The following is a 14892-nucleotide window of genomic DNA, read 5'->3' as shown; positions in this document are numbered from 1 at the left end:
ACCAAAATCAAATAAAATAAAGGTTGCCAACTGCACCCGGTGTTCCCAGGCGGTCACCCATCCAAGTACTAACCGGGCCCGACGTTGCTTAACTTCGGTGATCGGACGAGAACCGGTGCTTTCAACGTGGTGTGGCCGTTGGCGAAAGTGAAGTGAAAATTAAGCCCTATCAATGCTGAGGGAAGGAACATTGAACCAAAATCAAATAAAATAAAGGTTGCCAACTGCACCCGGTGTTCCCAGGCGGTCACCCATCCAAGTACTAACCGGGCCCGACGTTGCTTAACTTCGGTGATCGGACGAGAACCGGTGCTTTCAACGTGGTGTGGCCGTTGGCGAAAGTGAAGTGAAAATTAAGCCCTATCAATGCTGAGGGAAGGAACATTTAACCAAAATCAAATAAAATAAAGGTTGCCAACTGCACCCGGTGTTCCCAGGCGGTCACCCATCCAAGTACTAACCGGGCCCGACGTTGCTTAACTTCGGTGATCGGACGAGAACCGGTGCTTTCAACGTGGTGTGGCCGTTGGCGAAAGTGAAGTGAAAATTAAGCCCTATCAATGCTGAGGGAAGGAACATTTAACCAAAATCAAATAAAATAAAGGTTGCCAACTGCACCCGGTGTTCCCAGGCGGTCACCCATCCAAGTACTAACCGGGCCCGACGTTGCTTAACTTCGGTGATCGGACGAGAACCGGTGCTTTCAACGTGGTGTGGCCGTTGGCGAAAGTGAAGTGAAAATTAAGCCCTATCAATGCTGAGGGAAGGAACATTTAACCAAAATCAAATAAAATAAAGGTTGCCAACTGCACCCGGTGTTCCCAGGCGGTCACCCATCCAAGTACTAACCGGGCCCGACGTTGCTTAACTTCGGTGATCGGACGAGAACCGGTGCTTTCAACGTGGTGTGGCCGTTGGCGAAAGTGAAGTGAAAATTAAGCCCTATCAATGCTGAGGGAAGGAACATTTAACCAAAATCAAATAAAATAAAGGTTGCCAACTGCACCCGGTGTTCCCAGGCGGTCACCCATCCAAGTACTAACCGGGCCCGACGTTGCTTAACTTCGGTGATCGGACGAGAACCGGTGCTTTCAACGTGGTGTGGCCGTTGGCGAAAGTGAAGTGAAAATTAAGCCCTATCAATGCTGAGGGAAGGAACATTTAACCAAAATCAAATAAAATAAAGGTTGCCAACTGCACCCGGTGTTCCCAGGCGGTCACCCATCCAAGTACTAACCGGGCCCGACGTTGCTTAACTTCGGTGATCGGACGAGAACCGGTGCTTTCAACGTGGTGTGGCCGTTGGCGAAAGTGAAGTGAAAATTAAGCCCTATCAATGCTGAGGGAAGGAACATTGAACCAAAATCAAATAAAATAAAGGTTGCCAACTGCACCCGGTGTTCCCAGGCGGTCACCCATCCAAGTACTAACCGGGCCCGACGTTGCTTAACTTCGGTGATCGGACGAGAACCGGTGCTTTCAACGTGGTGTGGCCGTTGGCGAAAGTGAAGTGAAAATTAAGCCCTATCAATGCTGAGGGAAGGAACATTTAACCAAAATCAAATAAAATAAAGGTTGCCAACTGCACCCGGTGTTCCCAGGCGGTCACCCATCCAAGTACTAACCGGGCCCGACGTTGCTTAACTTCGGTGATCGGACGAGAACCGGTGCTTTCAACGTGGTGTGGCCGTTGGCGAAAGTGAAGTGAAAATTAAGCCCTATCAATGCTGAGGGAAGGAACATTTAACCAAAATCAAATAAAATAAAGGTTGCCAACTGCACCCGGTGTTCCCAGGCGGTCACCCATCCAAGTACTAACCGGGCCCGACGTTGCTTAACTTCGGTGATCGGACGAGAACCGGTGCTTTCAACGTGGTGTGGCCGTTGGCGAAAGTGAAGTGAAAATTAAGCCCTATCAATGCTGAGGGAAGGAACATTTAACCAAAATCAAATAAAATAAAGGTTGCCAACTGCACCCGGTGTTCCCAGGCGGTCACCCATCCAAGTACTAACCGGGCCCGACGTTGCTTAACTTCGGTGATCGGACGAGAACCGGTGCTTTCAACGTGGTGTGGCCGTTGGCGAAAGTGAAGTGAAAATTAAGCCCTATCAATGCTGAGGGAAGGCACATTTAACCAAAATCAAATAAAATAAAGGTTGCCAACTGCACCCGGTGTTCCCAGGCGGTCACCCATCCAAGTACTAACCGGGCCCGACGTTGCTTAACTTCGGTGATCGGACGAGAACCGGTGCTTTCAACGTGGTGTGGCCGTTGGCGAAAGTGAAGTGAAAATTAAGCCCTATCAATGCTGAGGGAAGGAACATTTAACCAAAATCAAATAAAATAAAGGTTGCCAACTGCACCCGGTGTTCCCAGGCGGTCACCCATCCAAGTACTAACCGGGCCCGACGTTGCTTAACTTCGGTGATCGGACGAGAACCGGTGCTTTCAACGTGGTGTGGCCGTTGGCGAAAGTGAAGTGAAAATTAAGCCCTATCAATGCTGAGGGAAGGCACATTTAACCAAAATCAAATAAAATAAAGGTTGCCAACTGCACCCGGTGTTCCCAGGCGGTCACCCATCCAAGTACTAACCGGGCCCGACGTTGCTTAACTTCGGTGATCGGACGAGAACCGGTGCTTTCAACGTGGTGTGGCCGTTGGCGAAAGTGAAGTGAAAATTAAGCCCTATCAATGCTGAGGGAAGGAACATTTAACCAAAATCAAATAAAATAAAGGTTGCCAACTGCACCCGGTGTTCCCAGGCGGTCACCCATCCAAGTACTAACCGGGCCCGACGTTGCTTAACTTCGGTGATCGGACGAGAACCGGTGCTTTCAACGTGGTGTGGCCGTTGGCGAAAGTGAAGTGAAAATTAAGCCCTATCAATGCTGAGGGAAGGAACATTTAACCAAAATCAAATAAAATAAAGGTTGCCAACTGCACCCGGTGTTCCCAGGCGGTCACCCATCCAAGTACTAACCGGGCCCGACGTTGCTTAACTTCGGTGATCGGACGAGAACCGGTGCTTTCAACGTGGTGTGGCCGTTGGCGAAAGTGAAGTGAAAATTAAGCCCTATCAATGCTGAGGGAAGGAACATTTAACCAAAATCAAATAAAATAAAGGTTGCCAACTGCACCCGGTGTTCCCAGGCGGTCACCCATCCAAGTACTAACCGGGCCCGACGTTGCTTAACTTCGGTGATCGGACGAGAACCGGTGCTTTCAACGTGGTGTGGCCGTTGGCGAAAGTGAAGTGAAAATTAAGCCCTATCAATGCTGAGGGAAGGAACATTTAACCAAAATCAAATAAAATAAAGGTTGCCAACTGCACCCGGTGTTCCCAGGCGGTCACCCATCCAAGTACTAACCGGGCCCGACGTTGCTTAACTTCGGTGATCGGACGAGAACCGGTGCTTTCAACGTGGTGTGGCCGTTGGCGAAAGTGAAGTGAAAATTAAGCCCTATCAATGCTGAGGGAAGGCACATTTAACCAAAATCAAATAAAATAAAGGTTGCCAACTGCACCCGGTGTTCCCAGGCGGTCACCCATCCAAGTACTAACCGGGCCCGACGTTGCTTAACTTCGGTGATCGGACGAGAACCGGTGCTTTCAACGTGGTGTGGCCGTTGGCGAAAGTGAAGTGAAAATTAAGCCCTATCAATGCTGAGGGAAGGAACATTTAACCAAAATCAAATAAAATAAAGGTTGCCAACTGCACCCGGTGTTCCCAGGCGGTCACCCATCCAAGTACTAACCGGGCCCGACGTTGCTTAACTTCGGTGATCGGACGAGAACCGGTGCTTTCAACGTGGTGTGGCCGTTGGCGAAAGTGAAGTGAAAATTAAGCCCTATCAATGCTGAGGGAAGGAACATTTAACCAAAATCAAATAAAATAAAGGTTGCCAACTGCACCCGGTGTTCCCAGGCGGTCACCCATCCAAGTACTAACCGGGCCCGACGTTGCTTAACTTCGGTGATCGGACGAGAACCGGTGCTTTCAACGTGGTGTGGCCGTTGGCGAAAGTGAAGTGAAAATTAAGCCCTATCAATGCTGAGGGAAGGCACATTTAACCAAAATCAAATAAAATAAAGGTTGCCAACTGCACCCGGTGTTCCCAGGCGGTCACCCATCCAAGTACTAACCGGGCCCGACGTTGCTTAACTTCGGTGATCGGACGAGAACCGGTGCTTTCAACGTGGTGTGGCCGTTGGCGAAAGTGAAGTGAAAATTAAGCCCTATCAATGCTGAGGGAAGGAACATTTAACCAAAATCAAATAAAATAAAGGTTGCCAACTGCACCCGGTGTTCCCAGGCGGTCACCCATCCAAGTACTAACCGGGCCCGACGTTGCTTAACTTCGGTGATCGGACGAGAACCGGTGCTTTCAACGTGGTGTGGCCGTTGGCGAAAGTGAAGTGAAAATTAAGCCCTATCAATGCTGAGGGAAGGCACATTTAACCAAAATCAAATAAAATAAAGGTTGCCAACTGCACCCGGTGTTCCCAGGCGGTCACCCATCCAAGTACTAACCGGGCCCGACGTTGCTTAACTTCGGTGATCGGACGAGAACCGGTGCTTTCAACGTGGTGTGGCCGTTGGCGAAAGTGAAGTGAAAATTAAGCCCTATCAATGCTGAGGGAAGGCACATTTAACCAAAATCAAATAAAATAAAGGTTGCCAACTGCACCCGGTGTTCCCAGGCGGTCACCCATCCAAGTACTAACCGGGCCCGACGTTGCTTAACTTCGGTGATCGGACGAGAACCGGTGCTTTCAACGTGGTGTGGCCGTTGGCGAAAGTGAAGTGAAAATTAAGCCCTATCAATGCTGAGGGAAGGAACATTTAACCAAAATCAAATAAAATAAAGGTTGCCAACTGCACCCGGTGTTCCCAGGCGGTCACCCATCCAAGTACTAACCGGGCCCGACGTTGCTTAACTTCGGTGATCGGACGAGAACCGGTGCTTTCAACGTGGTGTGGCCGTTGGCGAAAGTGAAGTGAAAATTAAGCCCTATCAATGCTGAGGGAAGGAACATTTAACCAAAATCAAATAAAATAAAGGTTGCCAACTGCACCCGGTGTTCCCAGGCGGTCACCCATCCAAGTACTAACCGGGCCCGACGTTGCTTAACTTCGGTGATCGGACGAGAACCGGTGCTTTCAACGTGGTGTGGCCGTTGGCGAAAGTGAAGTGAAAATTAAGCCCTATCAATGCTGAGGGAAGGAACATTTAACCAAAATCAAATAAAATAAAGGTTGCCAACTGCACCCGGTGTTCCCAGGCGGTCACCCATCCAAGTACTAACCGGGCCCGACGTTGCTTAACTTCGGTGATCGGACGAGAACCGGTGCTTTCAACGTGGTGTGGCCGTTGGCGAAAGTGAAGTGAAAATTAAGCCCTATCAATGCTGAGGGAAGGAACATTTAACCAAAATCAAATAAAATAAAGGTTGCCAACTGCACCCGGTGTTCCCAGGCGGTCACCCATCCAAGTACTAACCGGGCCCGACGTTGCTTAACTTCGGTGATCGGACGAGAACCGGTGCTTTCAACGTGGTGTGGCCGTTGGCGAAAGTGAAGTGAAAATTAAGCCCTATCAATGCTGAGGGAAGGAACATTTAACCAAAATCAAATAAAATAAAGGTTGCCAACTGCACCCGGTGTTCCCAGGCGGTCACCCATCCAAGTACTAACCGGGCCCGACGTTGCTTAACTTCGGTGATCGGACGAGAACCGGTGCTTTCAACGTGGTGTGGCCGTTGGCGAAAGTGAAGTGAAAATTAAGCCCTATCAATGCTGAGGGAAGGAACATTTAACCAAAATCAAATAAAATAAAGGTTGCCAACTGCACCCGGTGTTCCCAGGCGGTCACCCATCCAAGTACTAACCGGGCCCGACGTTGCTTAACTTCGGTGATCGGACGAGAACCGGTGCTTTCAACGTGGTGTGGCCGTTGGCGAAAGTGAAGTGAAAATTAAGCCCTATCAATGCTGAGGGAAGGAACATTTAACCAAAATCAAATAAAATAAAGGTTGCCAACTGCACCCGGTGTTCCCAGGCGGTCACCCATCCAAGTACTAACCGGGCCCGACGTTGCTTAACTTCGGTGATCGGACGAGAACCGGTGCTTTCAACGTGGTGTGGCCGTTGGCGAAAGTGAAGTGAAAATTAAGCCCTATCAATGCTGAGGGAAGGAACATTTAACCAAAATCAAATAAAATAAAGGTTGCCAACTGCACCCGGTGTTCCCAGGCGGTCACCCATCCAAGTACTAACCGGGCCCGACGTTGCTTAACTTCGGTGATCGGACGAGAACCGGTGCTTTCAACGTGGTGTGGCCGTTGGCGAAAGTGAAGTGAAAATTAAGCCCTATCAATGCTGAGGGAAGGAACATTTAACCAAAATCAAATAAAATAAAGGTTGCCAACTGCACCCGGTGTTCCCAGGCGGTCACCCATCCAAGTACTAACCGGGCCCGACGTTGCTTAACTTCGGTGATCGGACGAGAACCGGTGCTTTCAACGTGGTGTGGCCGTTGGCGAAAGTGAAGTGAAAATTAAGCCCTATCAATGCTGAGGGAAGGAACATTTAACCAAAATCAAATAAAATAAAGGTTGCCAACTGCACCCGGTGTTCCCAGGCGGTCACCCATCCAAGTACTAACCGGGCCCGACGTTGCTTAACTTCGGTGATCGGACGAGAACCGGTGCTTTCAACGTGGTGTGGCCGTTGGCGAAAGTGAAGTGAAAATTAAGCCCTATCAATGCTGAGGGAAGGAACATTTAACCAAAATCAAATAAAATAAAGGTTGCCAACTGCACCCGGTGTTCCCAGGCGGTCACCCATCCAAGTACTAACCGGGCCCGACGTTGCTTAACTTCGGTGATCGGACGAGAACCGGTGCTTTCAACGTGGTGTGGCCGTTGGCGAAAGTGAAGTGAAAATTAAGCCCTATCAATGCTGAGGGAAGGAACATTTAACCAAAATCAAATAAAATAAAGGTTGCCAACTGCACCCGGTGTTCCCAGGCGGTCACCCATCCAAGTACTAACCGGGCCCGACGTTGCTTAACTTCGGTGATCGGACGAGAACCGGTGCTTTCAACGTGGTGTGGCCGTTGGCGAAAGTGAAGTGAAAATTAAGCCCTATCAATGCTGAGGGAAGGAACATTTAACCAAAATCAAATAAAATAAAGGTTGCCAACTGCACCCGGTGTTCCCAGGCGGTCACCCATCCAAGTACTAACCGGGCCCGACGTTGCTTAACTTCGGTGATCGGACGAGAACCGGTGCTTTCAACGTGGTGTGGCCGTTGGCGAAAGTGAAGTGAAAATTAAGCCCTATCAATGCTGAGGGAAGGAACATTTAACCAAAATCAAATAAAATAAAGGTTGCCAACTGCACCCGGTGTTCCCAGGCGGTCACCCATCCAAGTACTAACCGGGCCCGACGTTGCTTAACTTCGGTGATCGGACGAGAACCGGTGCTTTCAACGTGGTGTGGCCGTTGGCGAAAGTGAAGTGAAAATTAAGCCCTATCAATGCTGAGGGAAGGAACATTTAACCAAAATCAAATAAAATAAAGGTTGCCAACTGCACCCGGTGTTCCCAGGCGGTCACCCATCCAAGTACTAACCGGGCCCGACGTTGCTTAACTTCGGTGATCGGACGAGAACCGGTGCTTTCAACGTGGTGTGGCCGTTGGCGAAAGTGAAGTGAAAATTAAGCCCTATCAATGCTGAGGGAAGGAACATTTAACCAAAATCAAATAAAATAAAGGTTGCCAACTGCACCCGGTGTTCCCAGGCGGTCACCCATCCAAGTACTAACCGGGCCCGACGTTGCTTAACTTCGGTGATCGGACGAGAACCGGTGCTTTCAACGTGGTGTGGCCGTTGGCGAAAGTGAAGTGAAAATTAAGCCCTATCAATGCTGAGGGAAGGAACATTTAACCAAAATCAAATAAAATAAAGGTTGCCAACTGCACCCGGTGTTCCCAGGCGGTCACCCATCCAAGTACTAACCGGGCCCGACGTTGCTTAACTTCGGTGATCGGACGAGAACCGGTGCTTTCAACGTGGTGTGGCCGTTGGCGAAAGTGAAGTGAAAATTAAGCCCTATCAATGCTGAGGGAAGGAACATTTAACCAAAATCAAATAAAATAAAGGTTGCCAACTGCACCCGGTGTTCCCAGGCGGTCACCCATCCAAGTACTAACCGGGCCCGACGTTGCTTAACTTCGGTGATCGGACGAGAACCGGTGCTTTCAACGTGGTGTGGCCGTTGGCGAAAGTGAAGTGAAAATTAAGCCCTATCAATGCTGAGGGAAGGAACATTTAACCAAAATCAAATAAAATAAAGGTTGCCAACTGCACCCGGTGTTCCCAGGCGGTCACCCATCCAAGTACTAACCGGGCCCGACGTTGCTTAACTTCGGTGATCGGACGAGAACCGGTGCTTTCAACGTGGTGTGGCCGTTGGCGAAAGTGAAGTGAAAATTAAGCCCTATCAATGCTGAGGGAAGGAACATTTAACCAAAATCAAATAAAATAAAGGTTGCCAACTGCACCCGGTGTTCCCAGGCGGTCACCCATCCAAGTACTAACCGGGCCCGACGTTGCTTAACTTCGGTGATCGGACGAGAACCGGTGCTTTCAACGTGGTGTGGCCGTTGGCGAAAGTGAAGTGAAAATTAAGCCCTATCAATGCTGAGGGAAGGAACATTTAACCAAAATCAAATAAAATAAAGGTTGCCAACTGCACCCGGTGTTCCCAGGCGGTCACCCATCCAAGTACTAACCGGGCCCGACGTTGCTTAACTTCGGTGATCGGACGAGAACCGGTGCTTTCAACGTGGTGTGGCCGTTGGCGAAAGTGAAGTGAAAATTAAGCCCTATCAATGCTGAGGGAAGGAACATTTAACCAAAATCAAATAAAATAAAGGTTGCCAACTGCACCCGGTGTTCCCAGGCGGTCACCCATCCAAGTACTAACCGGGCCCGACGTTGCTTAACTTCGGTGATCGGACGAGAACCGGTGCTTTCAACGTGGTGTGGCCGTTGGCGAAAGTGAAGTGAAAATTAAGCCCTATCAATGCTGAGGGAAGGAACATTTAACCAAAATCAAATAAAATAAAGGTTGCCAACTGCACCCGGTGTTCCCAGGCGGTCACCCATCCAAGTACTAACCGGGCCCGACGTTGCTTAACTTCGGTGATCGGACGAGAACCGGTGCTTTCAACGTGGTGTGGCCGTTGGCGAAAGTGAAGTGAAAATTAAGCCCTATCAATGCTGAGGGAAGGAACATTGAACCAAAATCAAATAAAATAAAGGTTGCCAACTGCACCCGGTGTTCCCAGGCGGTCACCCATCCAAGTACTAACCGGGCCCGACGTTGCTTAACTTCGGTGATCGGACGAGAACCGGTGCTTTCAACGTGGTGTGGCCGTTGGCGAAAGTGAAGTGAAAATTAAGCCCTATCAATGCTGAGGGAAGGAACATTTAACCAAAATCAAATAAAATAAAGGTTGCCAACTGCACCCGGTGTTCCCAGGCGGTCACCCATCCAAGTACTAACCGGGCCCGACGTTGCTTAACTTCGGTGATCGGACGAGAACCGGTGCTTTCAACGTGGTGTGGCCGTTGGCGAAAGTGAAGTGAAAATTAAGCCCTATCAATGCTGAGGGAAGGAACATTTAACCAAAATCAAATAAAATAAAGGTTGCCAACTGCACCCGGTGTTCCCAGGCGGTCACCCATCCAAGTACTAACCGGGCCCGACGTTGCTTAACTTCGGTGATCGGACGAGAACCGGTGCTTTCAACGTGGTGTGGCCGTTGGCGAAAGTGAAGTGAAAATTAAGCCCTATCAATGCTGAGGGAAGGAACATTTAACCAAAATCAAATAAAATAAAGGTTGCCAACTGCACCCGGTGTTCCCAGGCGGTCACCCATCCAAGTACTAACCGGGCCCGACGTTGCTTAACTTCGGTGATCGGACGAGAACCGGTGCTTTCAACGTGGTGTGGCCGTTGGCGAAAGTGAAGTGAAAATTAAGCCCTATCAATGCTGAGGGAAGGAACATTTAACCAAAATCAAATAAAATAAAGGTTGCCAACTGCACCCGGTGTTCCCAGGCGGTCACCCATCCAAGTACTAACCGGGCCCGACGTTGCTTAACTTCGGTGATCGGACGAGAACCGGTGCTTTCAACGTGGTGTGGCCGTTGGCGAAAGTGAAGTGAAAATTAAGCCCTATCAATGCTGAGGGAAGGAACATTTAACCAAAATCAAATAAAATAAAGGTTGCCAACTGCACCCGGTGTTCCCAGGCGGTCACCCATCCAAGTACTAACCGGGCCCGACGTTGCTTAACTTCGGTGATCGGACGAGAACCGGTGCTTTCAACGTGGTGTGGCCGTTGGCGAAAGTGAAGTGAAAATTAAGCCCTATCAATGCTGAGGGAAGGAACATTGAACCAAAATCAAATAAAATAAAGGTTGCCAACTGCACCCGGTGTTCCCAGGCGGTCACCCATCCAAGTACTAACCGGGCCCGACGTTGCTTAACTTCGGTGATCGGACGAGAACCGGTGCTTTCAACGTGGTGTGGCCGTTGGCGAAAGTGAAGTGAAAATTAAGCCCTATCAATGCTGAGGGAAGGAACATTTAACCAAAATCAAATAAAATAAAGGTTGCCAACTGCACCCGGTGTTCCCAGGCGGTCACCCATCCAAGTACTAACCGGGCCCGACGTTGCTTAACTTCGGTGATCGGACGAGAACCGGTGCTTTCAACGTGGTGTGGCCGTTGGCGAAAGTGAAGTGAAAATTAAGCCCTATCAATGCTGAGGGAAGGAACATTTAACCAAAATCAAATAAAATAAAGGTTGCCAACTGCACCCGGTGTTCCCAGGCGGTCACCCATCCAAGTACTAACCGGGCCCGACGTTGCTTAACTTCGGTGATCGGACGAGAACCGGTGCTTTCAACGTGGTGTGGCCGTTGGCGAAAGTGAAGTGAAAATTAAGCCCTATCAATGCTGAGGGAAGGAACATTGAACCAAAATCAAATAAAATAAAGGTTGCCAACTGCACCCGGTGTTCCCAGGCGGTCACCCATCCAAGTACTAACCGGGCCCGACGTTGCTTAACTTCGGTGATCGGACGAGAACCGGTGCTTTCAACGTGGTGTGGCCGTTGGCGAAAGTGAAGTGAAAATTAAGCCCTATCAATGCTGAGGGAAGGAACATTTAACCAAAATCAAATAAAATAAAGGTTGCCAACTGCACCCGGTGTTCCCAGGCGGTCACCCATCCAAGTACTAACCGGGCCCGACGTTGCTTAACTTCGGTGATCGGACGAGAACCGGTGCTTTCAACGTGGTGTGGCCGTTGGCGAAAGTGAAGTGAAAATTAAGCCCTATCAATGCTGAGGGAAGGAACATTTAACCAAAATCAAATAAAATAAAGGTTGCCAACTGCACCCGGTGTTCCCAGGCGGTCACCCATCCAAGTACTAACCGGGCCCGACGTTGCTTAACTTCGGTGATCGGACGAGAACCGGTGCTTTCAACGTGGTGTGGCCGTTGGCGAAAGTGAAGTGAAAATTAAGCCCTATCAATGCTGAGGGAAGGAACATTGAACCAAAATCAAATAAAATAAAGGTTGCCAACTGCACCCGGTGTTCCCAGGCGGTCACCCATCCAAGTACTAACCGGGCCCGACGTTGCTTAACTTCGGTGATCGGACGAGAACCGGTGCTTTCAACGTGGTGTGGCCGTTGGCGAAAGTGAAGTGAAAATTAAGCCCTATCAATGCTGAGGGAAGGAACATTTAACCAAAATCAAATAAAATAAAGGTTGCCAACTGCACCCGGTGTTCCCAGGCGGTCACCCATCCAAGTACTAACCGGGCCCGACGTTGCTTAACTTCGGTGATCGGACGAGAACCGGTGCTTTCAACGTGGTGTGGCCGTTGGCGAAAGTGAAGTGAAAATTAAGCCCTATCAATGCTGAGGGAAGGAACATTTAACCAAAATCAAATAAAATAAAGGTTGCCAACTGCACCCGGTGTTCCCAGGCGGTCACCCATCCAAGTACTAACCGGGCCCGACGTTGCTTAACTTCGGTGATCGGACGAGAACCGGTGCTTTCAACGTGGTGTGGCCGTTGGCGAAAGTGAAGTGAAAATTAAGCCCTATCAATGCTGAGGGAAGGAACATTTAACCAAAATCAAATAAAATAAAGGTTGCCAACTGCACCCGGTGTTCCCAGGCGGTCACCCATCCAAGTACTAACCGGGCCCGACGTTGCTTAACTTCGGTGATCGGACGAGAACCGGTGCTTTCAACGTGGTGTGGCCGTTGGCGAAAGTGAAGTGAAAATTAAGCCCTATCAATGCTGAGGGAAGGAACATTTAACCAAAATCAAATAAAATAAAGGTTGCCAACTGCACCCGGTGTTCCCAGGCGGTCACCCATCCAAGTACTAACCGGGCCCGACGTTGCTTAACTTCGGTGATCGGACGAGAACCGGTGCTTTCAACGTGGTGTGGCCGTTGGCGAAAGTGAAGTGAAAATTAAGCCCTATCAATGCTGAGGGAAGGAACATTTAACCAAAATCAAATAAAATAAAGGTTGCCAACTGCACCCGGTGTTCCCAGGCGGTCACCCATCCAAGTACTAACCGGGCCCGACGTTGCTTAACTTCGGTGATCGGACGAGAACCGGTGCTTTCAACGTGGTGTGGCCGTTGGCGAAAGTGAAGTGAAAATTAAGCCCTATCAATGCTGAGGGAAGGAACATTTAACCAAAATCAAATAAAATAAAGGTTGCCAACTGCACCCGGTGTTCCCAGGCGGTCACCCATCCAAGTACTAACCGGGCCCGACGTTGCTTAACTTCGGTGATCGGACGAGAACCGGTGCTTTCAACGTGGTGTGGCCGTTGGCGAAAGTGAAGTGAAAATTAAGCCCTATCAATGCTGAGGGAAGGAACATTTAACCAAAATCAAATAAAATAAAGGTTGCCAACTGCACCCGGTGTTCCCAGGCGGTCACCCATCCAAGTACTAACCGGGCCCGACGTTGCTTAACTTCGGTGATCGGACGAGAACCGGTGCTTTCAACGTGGTGTGGCCGTTGGCGAAAGTGAAGTGAAAATTAAGCCCTATCAATGCTGAGGGAAGGAACATTTAACCAAAATCAAATAAAATAAAGGTTGCCAACTGCACCCGGTGTTCCCAGGCGGTCACCCATCCAAGTACTAACCGGGCCCGACGTTGCTTAACTTCGGTGATCGGACGAGAACCGGTGCTTTCAACGTGGTGTGGCCGTTGGCGAAAGTGAAGTGAAAATTAAGCCCTATCAATGCTGAGGGAAGGAACATTTAACCAAAATCAAATAAAATAAAGGTTGCCAACTGCACCCGGTGTTCCCAGGCGGTCACCCATCCAAGTACTAACCGGGCCCGACGTTGCTTAACTTCGGTGATCGGACGAGAACCGGTGCTTTCAACGTGGTGTGGCCGTTGGCGAAAGTGAAGTGAAAATTAAGCCCTATCAATGCTGAGGGAAGGAACATTTAACCAAAATCAAATAAAATAAAGGTTGCCAACTGCACCCGGTGTTCCCAGGCGGTCACCCATCCAAGTACTAACCGGGCCCGACGTTGCTTAACTTCGGTGATCGGACGAGAACCGGTGCTTTCAACGTGGTGTGGCCGTTGGCGAAAGTGAAGTGAAAATTAAGCCCTATCAATGCTGAGGGAAGGAACATTTAACCAAAATCAAATAAAATAAAGGTTGCCAACTGCACCCGGTGTTCCCAGGCGGTCACCCATCCAAGTACTAACCGGGCCCGACGTTGCTTAACTTCGGTGATCGGACGAGAACCGGTGCTTTCAACGTGGTGTGGCCGTTGGCGAAAGTGAAGTGAAAATTAAGCCCTATCAATGCTGAGGGAAGGAACATTTAACCAAAATCAAATAAAATAAAGGTTGCCAACTGCACCCGGTGTTCCCAGGCGGTCACCCATCCAAGTACTAACCGGGCCCGACGTTGCTTAACTTCGGTGATCGGACGAGAACCGGTGCTTTCAACGTGGTGTGGCCGTTGGCGAAAGTGAAGTGAAAATTAAGCCCTATCAATGCTGAGGGAAGGAACATTTAACCAAAATCAAATAAAATAAAGGTTGCCAACTGCACCCGGTGTTCCCAGGCGGTCACCCATCCAAGTACTAACCGGGCCCGACGTTGCTTAACTTCGGTGATCGGACGAGAACCGGTGCTTTCAACGTGGTGTGGCCGTTGGCGAAAGTGAAGTGAAAATTAAGCCCTATCAATGCTGAGGGAAGGAACATTTAACCAAAATCAAATAAAATAAAGGTTGCCAACTGCACCCGGTGTTCCCAGGCGGTCACCCATCCAAGTACTAACCGGGCCCGACGTTGCTTAACTTCGGTGATCGGACGAGAACCGGTGCTTTCAACGTGGTGTGGCCGTTGGCGAAAGTGAAGTGAAAATTAAGCCCTATCAATGCTGAGGGAAGGAACATTTAACCAAAATCAAATAAAATAAAGGTTGCCAACTGCACCCGGTGTTCCCAGGCGGTCACCCATCCAAGTACTAACCGGGCCCGACGTTGCTTAACTTCGGTGATCGGACGAGAACCGGTGCTTTCAACGTGGTGTGGCCGTTGGCGAAAGTGAAGTGAAAATTAAGCCCTATCAATGCTGAGGGAAGGAACATTTAACCAAAATCAAATAAAATAAAGGTTGCCAACTGCACCCGGTGTTCCCAGGCGGTCACCCATCCAAGTACTAACCGGGCCCGACGTTGCTTAACTTCGGTGATCGGACGAGAACCGGTGCTTTCAACGTGGTGTGGCCGTTGGCGAAAG

At 49.6% G+C, this 14892-nt stretch overlaps 77 non-coding genes across 77 annotated transcripts; all 77 read right to left on the bottom strand.

The window, feature by feature from the left end:
* Positions 1-24: 24 nt before the first annotated feature.
* On the bottom strand, positions 25-143 carry LOC138970006 (5S ribosomal RNA). The gene has a single exon (XR_011456790.1). It is a non-coding gene; the product is annotated as a 5S ribosomal RNA (ribosomal RNA).
* A 75-nt stretch (positions 144-218) lies between these two features.
* LOC138970005 (5S ribosomal RNA) lies at positions 219-337 on the bottom strand. Its single transcript, XR_011456789.1, has one exon. It is a non-coding gene; the product is annotated as a 5S ribosomal RNA (ribosomal RNA).
* A 75-nt stretch (positions 338-412) lies between these two features.
* Positions 413-531, bottom strand: LOC138970004 (5S ribosomal RNA). Its single transcript, XR_011456788.1, has one exon. It is a non-coding gene; the product is annotated as a 5S ribosomal RNA (ribosomal RNA).
* A 75-nt stretch (positions 532-606) lies between these two features.
* Positions 607-725, bottom strand: LOC138970002 (5S ribosomal RNA). The gene has a single exon (XR_011456786.1). It is a non-coding gene; the product is annotated as a 5S ribosomal RNA (ribosomal RNA).
* Positions 726-800: 75 nt separating this feature from the next.
* Positions 801-919, bottom strand: LOC138970001 (5S ribosomal RNA). Its single transcript, XR_011456785.1, has one exon. It is a non-coding gene; the product is annotated as a 5S ribosomal RNA (ribosomal RNA).
* Positions 920-994: 75 nt separating this feature from the next.
* Positions 995-1113, bottom strand: LOC138970000 (5S ribosomal RNA). Its single transcript, XR_011456784.1, has one exon. It is a non-coding gene; the product is annotated as a 5S ribosomal RNA (ribosomal RNA).
* A 75-nt stretch (positions 1114-1188) lies between these two features.
* On the bottom strand, positions 1189-1307 carry LOC138969999 (5S ribosomal RNA). Its single transcript, XR_011456783.1, has one exon. It is a non-coding gene; the product is annotated as a 5S ribosomal RNA (ribosomal RNA).
* Positions 1308-1382: 75 nt separating this feature from the next.
* Positions 1383-1501, bottom strand: LOC138969998 (5S ribosomal RNA). Its single transcript, XR_011456782.1, has one exon. It is a non-coding gene; the product is annotated as a 5S ribosomal RNA (ribosomal RNA).
* A 75-nt stretch (positions 1502-1576) lies between these two features.
* On the bottom strand, positions 1577-1695 carry LOC138969997 (5S ribosomal RNA). The gene has a single exon (XR_011456781.1). It is a non-coding gene; the product is annotated as a 5S ribosomal RNA (ribosomal RNA).
* A 75-nt stretch (positions 1696-1770) lies between these two features.
* LOC138969996 (5S ribosomal RNA) lies at positions 1771-1889 on the bottom strand. Its single transcript, XR_011456780.1, has one exon. It is a non-coding gene; the product is annotated as a 5S ribosomal RNA (ribosomal RNA).
* A 75-nt stretch (positions 1890-1964) lies between these two features.
* LOC138969995 (5S ribosomal RNA) lies at positions 1965-2083 on the bottom strand. The gene has a single exon (XR_011456779.1). It is a non-coding gene; the product is annotated as a 5S ribosomal RNA (ribosomal RNA).
* Positions 2084-2158: 75 nt separating this feature from the next.
* On the bottom strand, positions 2159-2277 carry LOC138969994 (5S ribosomal RNA). The gene has a single exon (XR_011456778.1). It is a non-coding gene; the product is annotated as a 5S ribosomal RNA (ribosomal RNA).
* Positions 2278-2352: 75 nt separating this feature from the next.
* On the bottom strand, positions 2353-2471 carry LOC138969993 (5S ribosomal RNA). Its single transcript, XR_011456777.1, has one exon. It is a non-coding gene; the product is annotated as a 5S ribosomal RNA (ribosomal RNA).
* A 75-nt stretch (positions 2472-2546) lies between these two features.
* LOC138969991 (5S ribosomal RNA) lies at positions 2547-2665 on the bottom strand. Its single transcript, XR_011456775.1, has one exon. It is a non-coding gene; the product is annotated as a 5S ribosomal RNA (ribosomal RNA).
* A 75-nt stretch (positions 2666-2740) lies between these two features.
* Positions 2741-2859, bottom strand: LOC138969989 (5S ribosomal RNA). Its single transcript, XR_011456774.1, has one exon. It is a non-coding gene; the product is annotated as a 5S ribosomal RNA (ribosomal RNA).
* A 75-nt stretch (positions 2860-2934) lies between these two features.
* On the bottom strand, positions 2935-3053 carry LOC138969988 (5S ribosomal RNA). Its single transcript, XR_011456773.1, has one exon. It is a non-coding gene; the product is annotated as a 5S ribosomal RNA (ribosomal RNA).
* A 75-nt stretch (positions 3054-3128) lies between these two features.
* Positions 3129-3247, bottom strand: LOC138969987 (5S ribosomal RNA). Its single transcript, XR_011456772.1, has one exon. It is a non-coding gene; the product is annotated as a 5S ribosomal RNA (ribosomal RNA).
* Positions 3248-3322: 75 nt separating this feature from the next.
* On the bottom strand, positions 3323-3441 carry LOC138969986 (5S ribosomal RNA). The gene has a single exon (XR_011456771.1). It is a non-coding gene; the product is annotated as a 5S ribosomal RNA (ribosomal RNA).
* Positions 3442-3516: 75 nt separating this feature from the next.
* Positions 3517-3635, bottom strand: LOC138969985 (5S ribosomal RNA). The gene has a single exon (XR_011456770.1). It is a non-coding gene; the product is annotated as a 5S ribosomal RNA (ribosomal RNA).
* Positions 3636-3710: 75 nt separating this feature from the next.
* LOC138969984 (5S ribosomal RNA) lies at positions 3711-3829 on the bottom strand. The gene has a single exon (XR_011456769.1). It is a non-coding gene; the product is annotated as a 5S ribosomal RNA (ribosomal RNA).
* Positions 3830-3904: 75 nt separating this feature from the next.
* Positions 3905-4023, bottom strand: LOC138969983 (5S ribosomal RNA). The gene has a single exon (XR_011456768.1). It is a non-coding gene; the product is annotated as a 5S ribosomal RNA (ribosomal RNA).
* Positions 4024-4098: 75 nt separating this feature from the next.
* On the bottom strand, positions 4099-4217 carry LOC138969982 (5S ribosomal RNA). The gene has a single exon (XR_011456767.1). It is a non-coding gene; the product is annotated as a 5S ribosomal RNA (ribosomal RNA).
* Positions 4218-4292: 75 nt separating this feature from the next.
* On the bottom strand, positions 4293-4411 carry LOC138969981 (5S ribosomal RNA). Its single transcript, XR_011456766.1, has one exon. It is a non-coding gene; the product is annotated as a 5S ribosomal RNA (ribosomal RNA).
* Positions 4412-4486: 75 nt separating this feature from the next.
* On the bottom strand, positions 4487-4605 carry LOC138969979 (5S ribosomal RNA). Its single transcript, XR_011456764.1, has one exon. It is a non-coding gene; the product is annotated as a 5S ribosomal RNA (ribosomal RNA).
* Positions 4606-4680: 75 nt separating this feature from the next.
* On the bottom strand, positions 4681-4799 carry LOC138969978 (5S ribosomal RNA). Its single transcript, XR_011456763.1, has one exon. It is a non-coding gene; the product is annotated as a 5S ribosomal RNA (ribosomal RNA).
* Positions 4800-4874: 75 nt separating this feature from the next.
* Positions 4875-4993, bottom strand: LOC138969977 (5S ribosomal RNA). Its single transcript, XR_011456762.1, has one exon. It is a non-coding gene; the product is annotated as a 5S ribosomal RNA (ribosomal RNA).
* Positions 4994-5068: 75 nt separating this feature from the next.
* On the bottom strand, positions 5069-5187 carry LOC138969976 (5S ribosomal RNA). Its single transcript, XR_011456761.1, has one exon. It is a non-coding gene; the product is annotated as a 5S ribosomal RNA (ribosomal RNA).
* A 75-nt stretch (positions 5188-5262) lies between these two features.
* On the bottom strand, positions 5263-5381 carry LOC138969975 (5S ribosomal RNA). Its single transcript, XR_011456760.1, has one exon. It is a non-coding gene; the product is annotated as a 5S ribosomal RNA (ribosomal RNA).
* A 75-nt stretch (positions 5382-5456) lies between these two features.
* LOC138969974 (5S ribosomal RNA) lies at positions 5457-5575 on the bottom strand. The gene has a single exon (XR_011456759.1). It is a non-coding gene; the product is annotated as a 5S ribosomal RNA (ribosomal RNA).
* Positions 5576-5650: 75 nt separating this feature from the next.
* Positions 5651-5769, bottom strand: LOC138969973 (5S ribosomal RNA). The gene has a single exon (XR_011456758.1). It is a non-coding gene; the product is annotated as a 5S ribosomal RNA (ribosomal RNA).
* Positions 5770-5844: 75 nt separating this feature from the next.
* LOC138969972 (5S ribosomal RNA) lies at positions 5845-5963 on the bottom strand. Its single transcript, XR_011456757.1, has one exon. It is a non-coding gene; the product is annotated as a 5S ribosomal RNA (ribosomal RNA).
* Positions 5964-6038: 75 nt separating this feature from the next.
* LOC138969971 (5S ribosomal RNA) lies at positions 6039-6157 on the bottom strand. The gene has a single exon (XR_011456756.1). It is a non-coding gene; the product is annotated as a 5S ribosomal RNA (ribosomal RNA).
* A 75-nt stretch (positions 6158-6232) lies between these two features.
* On the bottom strand, positions 6233-6351 carry LOC138969970 (5S ribosomal RNA). Its single transcript, XR_011456755.1, has one exon. It is a non-coding gene; the product is annotated as a 5S ribosomal RNA (ribosomal RNA).
* Positions 6352-6426: 75 nt separating this feature from the next.
* LOC138969967 (5S ribosomal RNA) lies at positions 6427-6545 on the bottom strand. The gene has a single exon (XR_011456753.1). It is a non-coding gene; the product is annotated as a 5S ribosomal RNA (ribosomal RNA).
* A 75-nt stretch (positions 6546-6620) lies between these two features.
* Positions 6621-6739, bottom strand: LOC138969966 (5S ribosomal RNA). Its single transcript, XR_011456752.1, has one exon. It is a non-coding gene; the product is annotated as a 5S ribosomal RNA (ribosomal RNA).
* A 75-nt stretch (positions 6740-6814) lies between these two features.
* Positions 6815-6933, bottom strand: LOC138969965 (5S ribosomal RNA). The gene has a single exon (XR_011456751.1). It is a non-coding gene; the product is annotated as a 5S ribosomal RNA (ribosomal RNA).
* A 75-nt stretch (positions 6934-7008) lies between these two features.
* On the bottom strand, positions 7009-7127 carry LOC138969964 (5S ribosomal RNA). The gene has a single exon (XR_011456750.1). It is a non-coding gene; the product is annotated as a 5S ribosomal RNA (ribosomal RNA).
* A 75-nt stretch (positions 7128-7202) lies between these two features.
* LOC138969962 (5S ribosomal RNA) lies at positions 7203-7321 on the bottom strand. Its single transcript, XR_011456749.1, has one exon. It is a non-coding gene; the product is annotated as a 5S ribosomal RNA (ribosomal RNA).
* Positions 7322-7396: 75 nt separating this feature from the next.
* Positions 7397-7515, bottom strand: LOC138969961 (5S ribosomal RNA). Its single transcript, XR_011456748.1, has one exon. It is a non-coding gene; the product is annotated as a 5S ribosomal RNA (ribosomal RNA).
* A 75-nt stretch (positions 7516-7590) lies between these two features.
* LOC138969960 (5S ribosomal RNA) lies at positions 7591-7709 on the bottom strand. The gene has a single exon (XR_011456747.1). It is a non-coding gene; the product is annotated as a 5S ribosomal RNA (ribosomal RNA).
* Positions 7710-7784: 75 nt separating this feature from the next.
* On the bottom strand, positions 7785-7903 carry LOC138969959 (5S ribosomal RNA). Its single transcript, XR_011456746.1, has one exon. It is a non-coding gene; the product is annotated as a 5S ribosomal RNA (ribosomal RNA).
* Positions 7904-7978: 75 nt separating this feature from the next.
* On the bottom strand, positions 7979-8097 carry LOC138969958 (5S ribosomal RNA). Its single transcript, XR_011456745.1, has one exon. It is a non-coding gene; the product is annotated as a 5S ribosomal RNA (ribosomal RNA).
* Positions 8098-8172: 75 nt separating this feature from the next.
* Positions 8173-8291, bottom strand: LOC138969957 (5S ribosomal RNA). The gene has a single exon (XR_011456744.1). It is a non-coding gene; the product is annotated as a 5S ribosomal RNA (ribosomal RNA).
* Positions 8292-8366: 75 nt separating this feature from the next.
* Positions 8367-8485, bottom strand: LOC138969955 (5S ribosomal RNA). The gene has a single exon (XR_011456742.1). It is a non-coding gene; the product is annotated as a 5S ribosomal RNA (ribosomal RNA).
* Positions 8486-8560: 75 nt separating this feature from the next.
* On the bottom strand, positions 8561-8679 carry LOC138969954 (5S ribosomal RNA). The gene has a single exon (XR_011456741.1). It is a non-coding gene; the product is annotated as a 5S ribosomal RNA (ribosomal RNA).
* A 75-nt stretch (positions 8680-8754) lies between these two features.
* On the bottom strand, positions 8755-8873 carry LOC138969953 (5S ribosomal RNA). Its single transcript, XR_011456740.1, has one exon. It is a non-coding gene; the product is annotated as a 5S ribosomal RNA (ribosomal RNA).
* Positions 8874-8948: 75 nt separating this feature from the next.
* On the bottom strand, positions 8949-9067 carry LOC138969952 (5S ribosomal RNA). Its single transcript, XR_011456739.1, has one exon. It is a non-coding gene; the product is annotated as a 5S ribosomal RNA (ribosomal RNA).
* A 75-nt stretch (positions 9068-9142) lies between these two features.
* LOC138969951 (5S ribosomal RNA) lies at positions 9143-9261 on the bottom strand. The gene has a single exon (XR_011456738.1). It is a non-coding gene; the product is annotated as a 5S ribosomal RNA (ribosomal RNA).
* Positions 9262-9336: 75 nt separating this feature from the next.
* LOC138969949 (5S ribosomal RNA) lies at positions 9337-9455 on the bottom strand. The gene has a single exon (XR_011456736.1). It is a non-coding gene; the product is annotated as a 5S ribosomal RNA (ribosomal RNA).
* A 75-nt stretch (positions 9456-9530) lies between these two features.
* On the bottom strand, positions 9531-9649 carry LOC138969948 (5S ribosomal RNA). The gene has a single exon (XR_011456735.1). It is a non-coding gene; the product is annotated as a 5S ribosomal RNA (ribosomal RNA).
* Positions 9650-9724: 75 nt separating this feature from the next.
* Positions 9725-9843, bottom strand: LOC138969946 (5S ribosomal RNA). Its single transcript, XR_011456734.1, has one exon. It is a non-coding gene; the product is annotated as a 5S ribosomal RNA (ribosomal RNA).
* Positions 9844-9918: 75 nt separating this feature from the next.
* On the bottom strand, positions 9919-10037 carry LOC138969945 (5S ribosomal RNA). The gene has a single exon (XR_011456733.1). It is a non-coding gene; the product is annotated as a 5S ribosomal RNA (ribosomal RNA).
* A 75-nt stretch (positions 10038-10112) lies between these two features.
* On the bottom strand, positions 10113-10231 carry LOC138969944 (5S ribosomal RNA). Its single transcript, XR_011456732.1, has one exon. It is a non-coding gene; the product is annotated as a 5S ribosomal RNA (ribosomal RNA).
* Positions 10232-10306: 75 nt separating this feature from the next.
* Positions 10307-10425, bottom strand: LOC138969942 (5S ribosomal RNA). Its single transcript, XR_011456730.1, has one exon. It is a non-coding gene; the product is annotated as a 5S ribosomal RNA (ribosomal RNA).
* Positions 10426-10500: 75 nt separating this feature from the next.
* Positions 10501-10619, bottom strand: LOC138969941 (5S ribosomal RNA). Its single transcript, XR_011456729.1, has one exon. It is a non-coding gene; the product is annotated as a 5S ribosomal RNA (ribosomal RNA).
* A 75-nt stretch (positions 10620-10694) lies between these two features.
* LOC138969940 (5S ribosomal RNA) lies at positions 10695-10813 on the bottom strand. Its single transcript, XR_011456728.1, has one exon. It is a non-coding gene; the product is annotated as a 5S ribosomal RNA (ribosomal RNA).
* A 75-nt stretch (positions 10814-10888) lies between these two features.
* Positions 10889-11007, bottom strand: LOC138969939 (5S ribosomal RNA). Its single transcript, XR_011456727.1, has one exon. It is a non-coding gene; the product is annotated as a 5S ribosomal RNA (ribosomal RNA).
* A 75-nt stretch (positions 11008-11082) lies between these two features.
* Positions 11083-11201, bottom strand: LOC138969938 (5S ribosomal RNA). The gene has a single exon (XR_011456726.1). It is a non-coding gene; the product is annotated as a 5S ribosomal RNA (ribosomal RNA).
* Positions 11202-11276: 75 nt separating this feature from the next.
* LOC138969937 (5S ribosomal RNA) lies at positions 11277-11395 on the bottom strand. The gene has a single exon (XR_011456725.1). It is a non-coding gene; the product is annotated as a 5S ribosomal RNA (ribosomal RNA).
* A 75-nt stretch (positions 11396-11470) lies between these two features.
* On the bottom strand, positions 11471-11589 carry LOC138969936 (5S ribosomal RNA). Its single transcript, XR_011456724.1, has one exon. It is a non-coding gene; the product is annotated as a 5S ribosomal RNA (ribosomal RNA).
* A 75-nt stretch (positions 11590-11664) lies between these two features.
* On the bottom strand, positions 11665-11783 carry LOC138969935 (5S ribosomal RNA). The gene has a single exon (XR_011456723.1). It is a non-coding gene; the product is annotated as a 5S ribosomal RNA (ribosomal RNA).
* A 75-nt stretch (positions 11784-11858) lies between these two features.
* On the bottom strand, positions 11859-11977 carry LOC138969934 (5S ribosomal RNA). Its single transcript, XR_011456722.1, has one exon. It is a non-coding gene; the product is annotated as a 5S ribosomal RNA (ribosomal RNA).
* Positions 11978-12052: 75 nt separating this feature from the next.
* On the bottom strand, positions 12053-12171 carry LOC138969933 (5S ribosomal RNA). The gene has a single exon (XR_011456721.1). It is a non-coding gene; the product is annotated as a 5S ribosomal RNA (ribosomal RNA).
* Positions 12172-12246: 75 nt separating this feature from the next.
* Positions 12247-12365, bottom strand: LOC138969930 (5S ribosomal RNA). Its single transcript, XR_011456719.1, has one exon. It is a non-coding gene; the product is annotated as a 5S ribosomal RNA (ribosomal RNA).
* A 75-nt stretch (positions 12366-12440) lies between these two features.
* On the bottom strand, positions 12441-12559 carry LOC138969929 (5S ribosomal RNA). Its single transcript, XR_011456718.1, has one exon. It is a non-coding gene; the product is annotated as a 5S ribosomal RNA (ribosomal RNA).
* A 75-nt stretch (positions 12560-12634) lies between these two features.
* On the bottom strand, positions 12635-12753 carry LOC138969928 (5S ribosomal RNA). Its single transcript, XR_011456717.1, has one exon. It is a non-coding gene; the product is annotated as a 5S ribosomal RNA (ribosomal RNA).
* Positions 12754-12828: 75 nt separating this feature from the next.
* On the bottom strand, positions 12829-12947 carry LOC138969927 (5S ribosomal RNA). Its single transcript, XR_011456716.1, has one exon. It is a non-coding gene; the product is annotated as a 5S ribosomal RNA (ribosomal RNA).
* A 75-nt stretch (positions 12948-13022) lies between these two features.
* Positions 13023-13141, bottom strand: LOC138969926 (5S ribosomal RNA). Its single transcript, XR_011456715.1, has one exon. It is a non-coding gene; the product is annotated as a 5S ribosomal RNA (ribosomal RNA).
* Positions 13142-13216: 75 nt separating this feature from the next.
* LOC138969925 (5S ribosomal RNA) lies at positions 13217-13335 on the bottom strand. Its single transcript, XR_011456714.1, has one exon. It is a non-coding gene; the product is annotated as a 5S ribosomal RNA (ribosomal RNA).
* A 75-nt stretch (positions 13336-13410) lies between these two features.
* On the bottom strand, positions 13411-13529 carry LOC138969924 (5S ribosomal RNA). Its single transcript, XR_011456713.1, has one exon. It is a non-coding gene; the product is annotated as a 5S ribosomal RNA (ribosomal RNA).
* Positions 13530-13604: 75 nt separating this feature from the next.
* On the bottom strand, positions 13605-13723 carry LOC138969923 (5S ribosomal RNA). The gene has a single exon (XR_011456712.1). It is a non-coding gene; the product is annotated as a 5S ribosomal RNA (ribosomal RNA).
* A 75-nt stretch (positions 13724-13798) lies between these two features.
* LOC138969922 (5S ribosomal RNA) lies at positions 13799-13917 on the bottom strand. Its single transcript, XR_011456711.1, has one exon. It is a non-coding gene; the product is annotated as a 5S ribosomal RNA (ribosomal RNA).
* A 75-nt stretch (positions 13918-13992) lies between these two features.
* Positions 13993-14111, bottom strand: LOC138969921 (5S ribosomal RNA). The gene has a single exon (XR_011456710.1). It is a non-coding gene; the product is annotated as a 5S ribosomal RNA (ribosomal RNA).
* Positions 14112-14186: 75 nt separating this feature from the next.
* On the bottom strand, positions 14187-14305 carry LOC138969919 (5S ribosomal RNA). The gene has a single exon (XR_011456708.1). It is a non-coding gene; the product is annotated as a 5S ribosomal RNA (ribosomal RNA).
* Positions 14306-14380: 75 nt separating this feature from the next.
* On the bottom strand, positions 14381-14499 carry LOC138969918 (5S ribosomal RNA). The gene has a single exon (XR_011456707.1). It is a non-coding gene; the product is annotated as a 5S ribosomal RNA (ribosomal RNA).
* Positions 14500-14574: 75 nt separating this feature from the next.
* Positions 14575-14693, bottom strand: LOC138969917 (5S ribosomal RNA). The gene has a single exon (XR_011456706.1). It is a non-coding gene; the product is annotated as a 5S ribosomal RNA (ribosomal RNA).
* A 75-nt stretch (positions 14694-14768) lies between these two features.
* On the bottom strand, positions 14769-14887 carry LOC138969916 (5S ribosomal RNA). The gene has a single exon (XR_011456705.1). It is a non-coding gene; the product is annotated as a 5S ribosomal RNA (ribosomal RNA).
* Positions 14888-14892: the final 5 nt, after the last annotated feature.

Source organism: Littorina saxatilis, linkage group LG6 (assembly GCF_037325665.1).
Source record: "Littorina saxatilis isolate snail1 linkage group LG6, US_GU_Lsax_2.0, whole genome shotgun sequence".
NCBI lineage: Eukaryota > Metazoa > Mollusca > Gastropoda > Littorinimorpha > Littorinidae > Littorina > Littorina saxatilis.
Note: the sequence above shows the minus strand (reverse complement) of the source record. Positions and strands in the feature narration are given on the sequence as shown.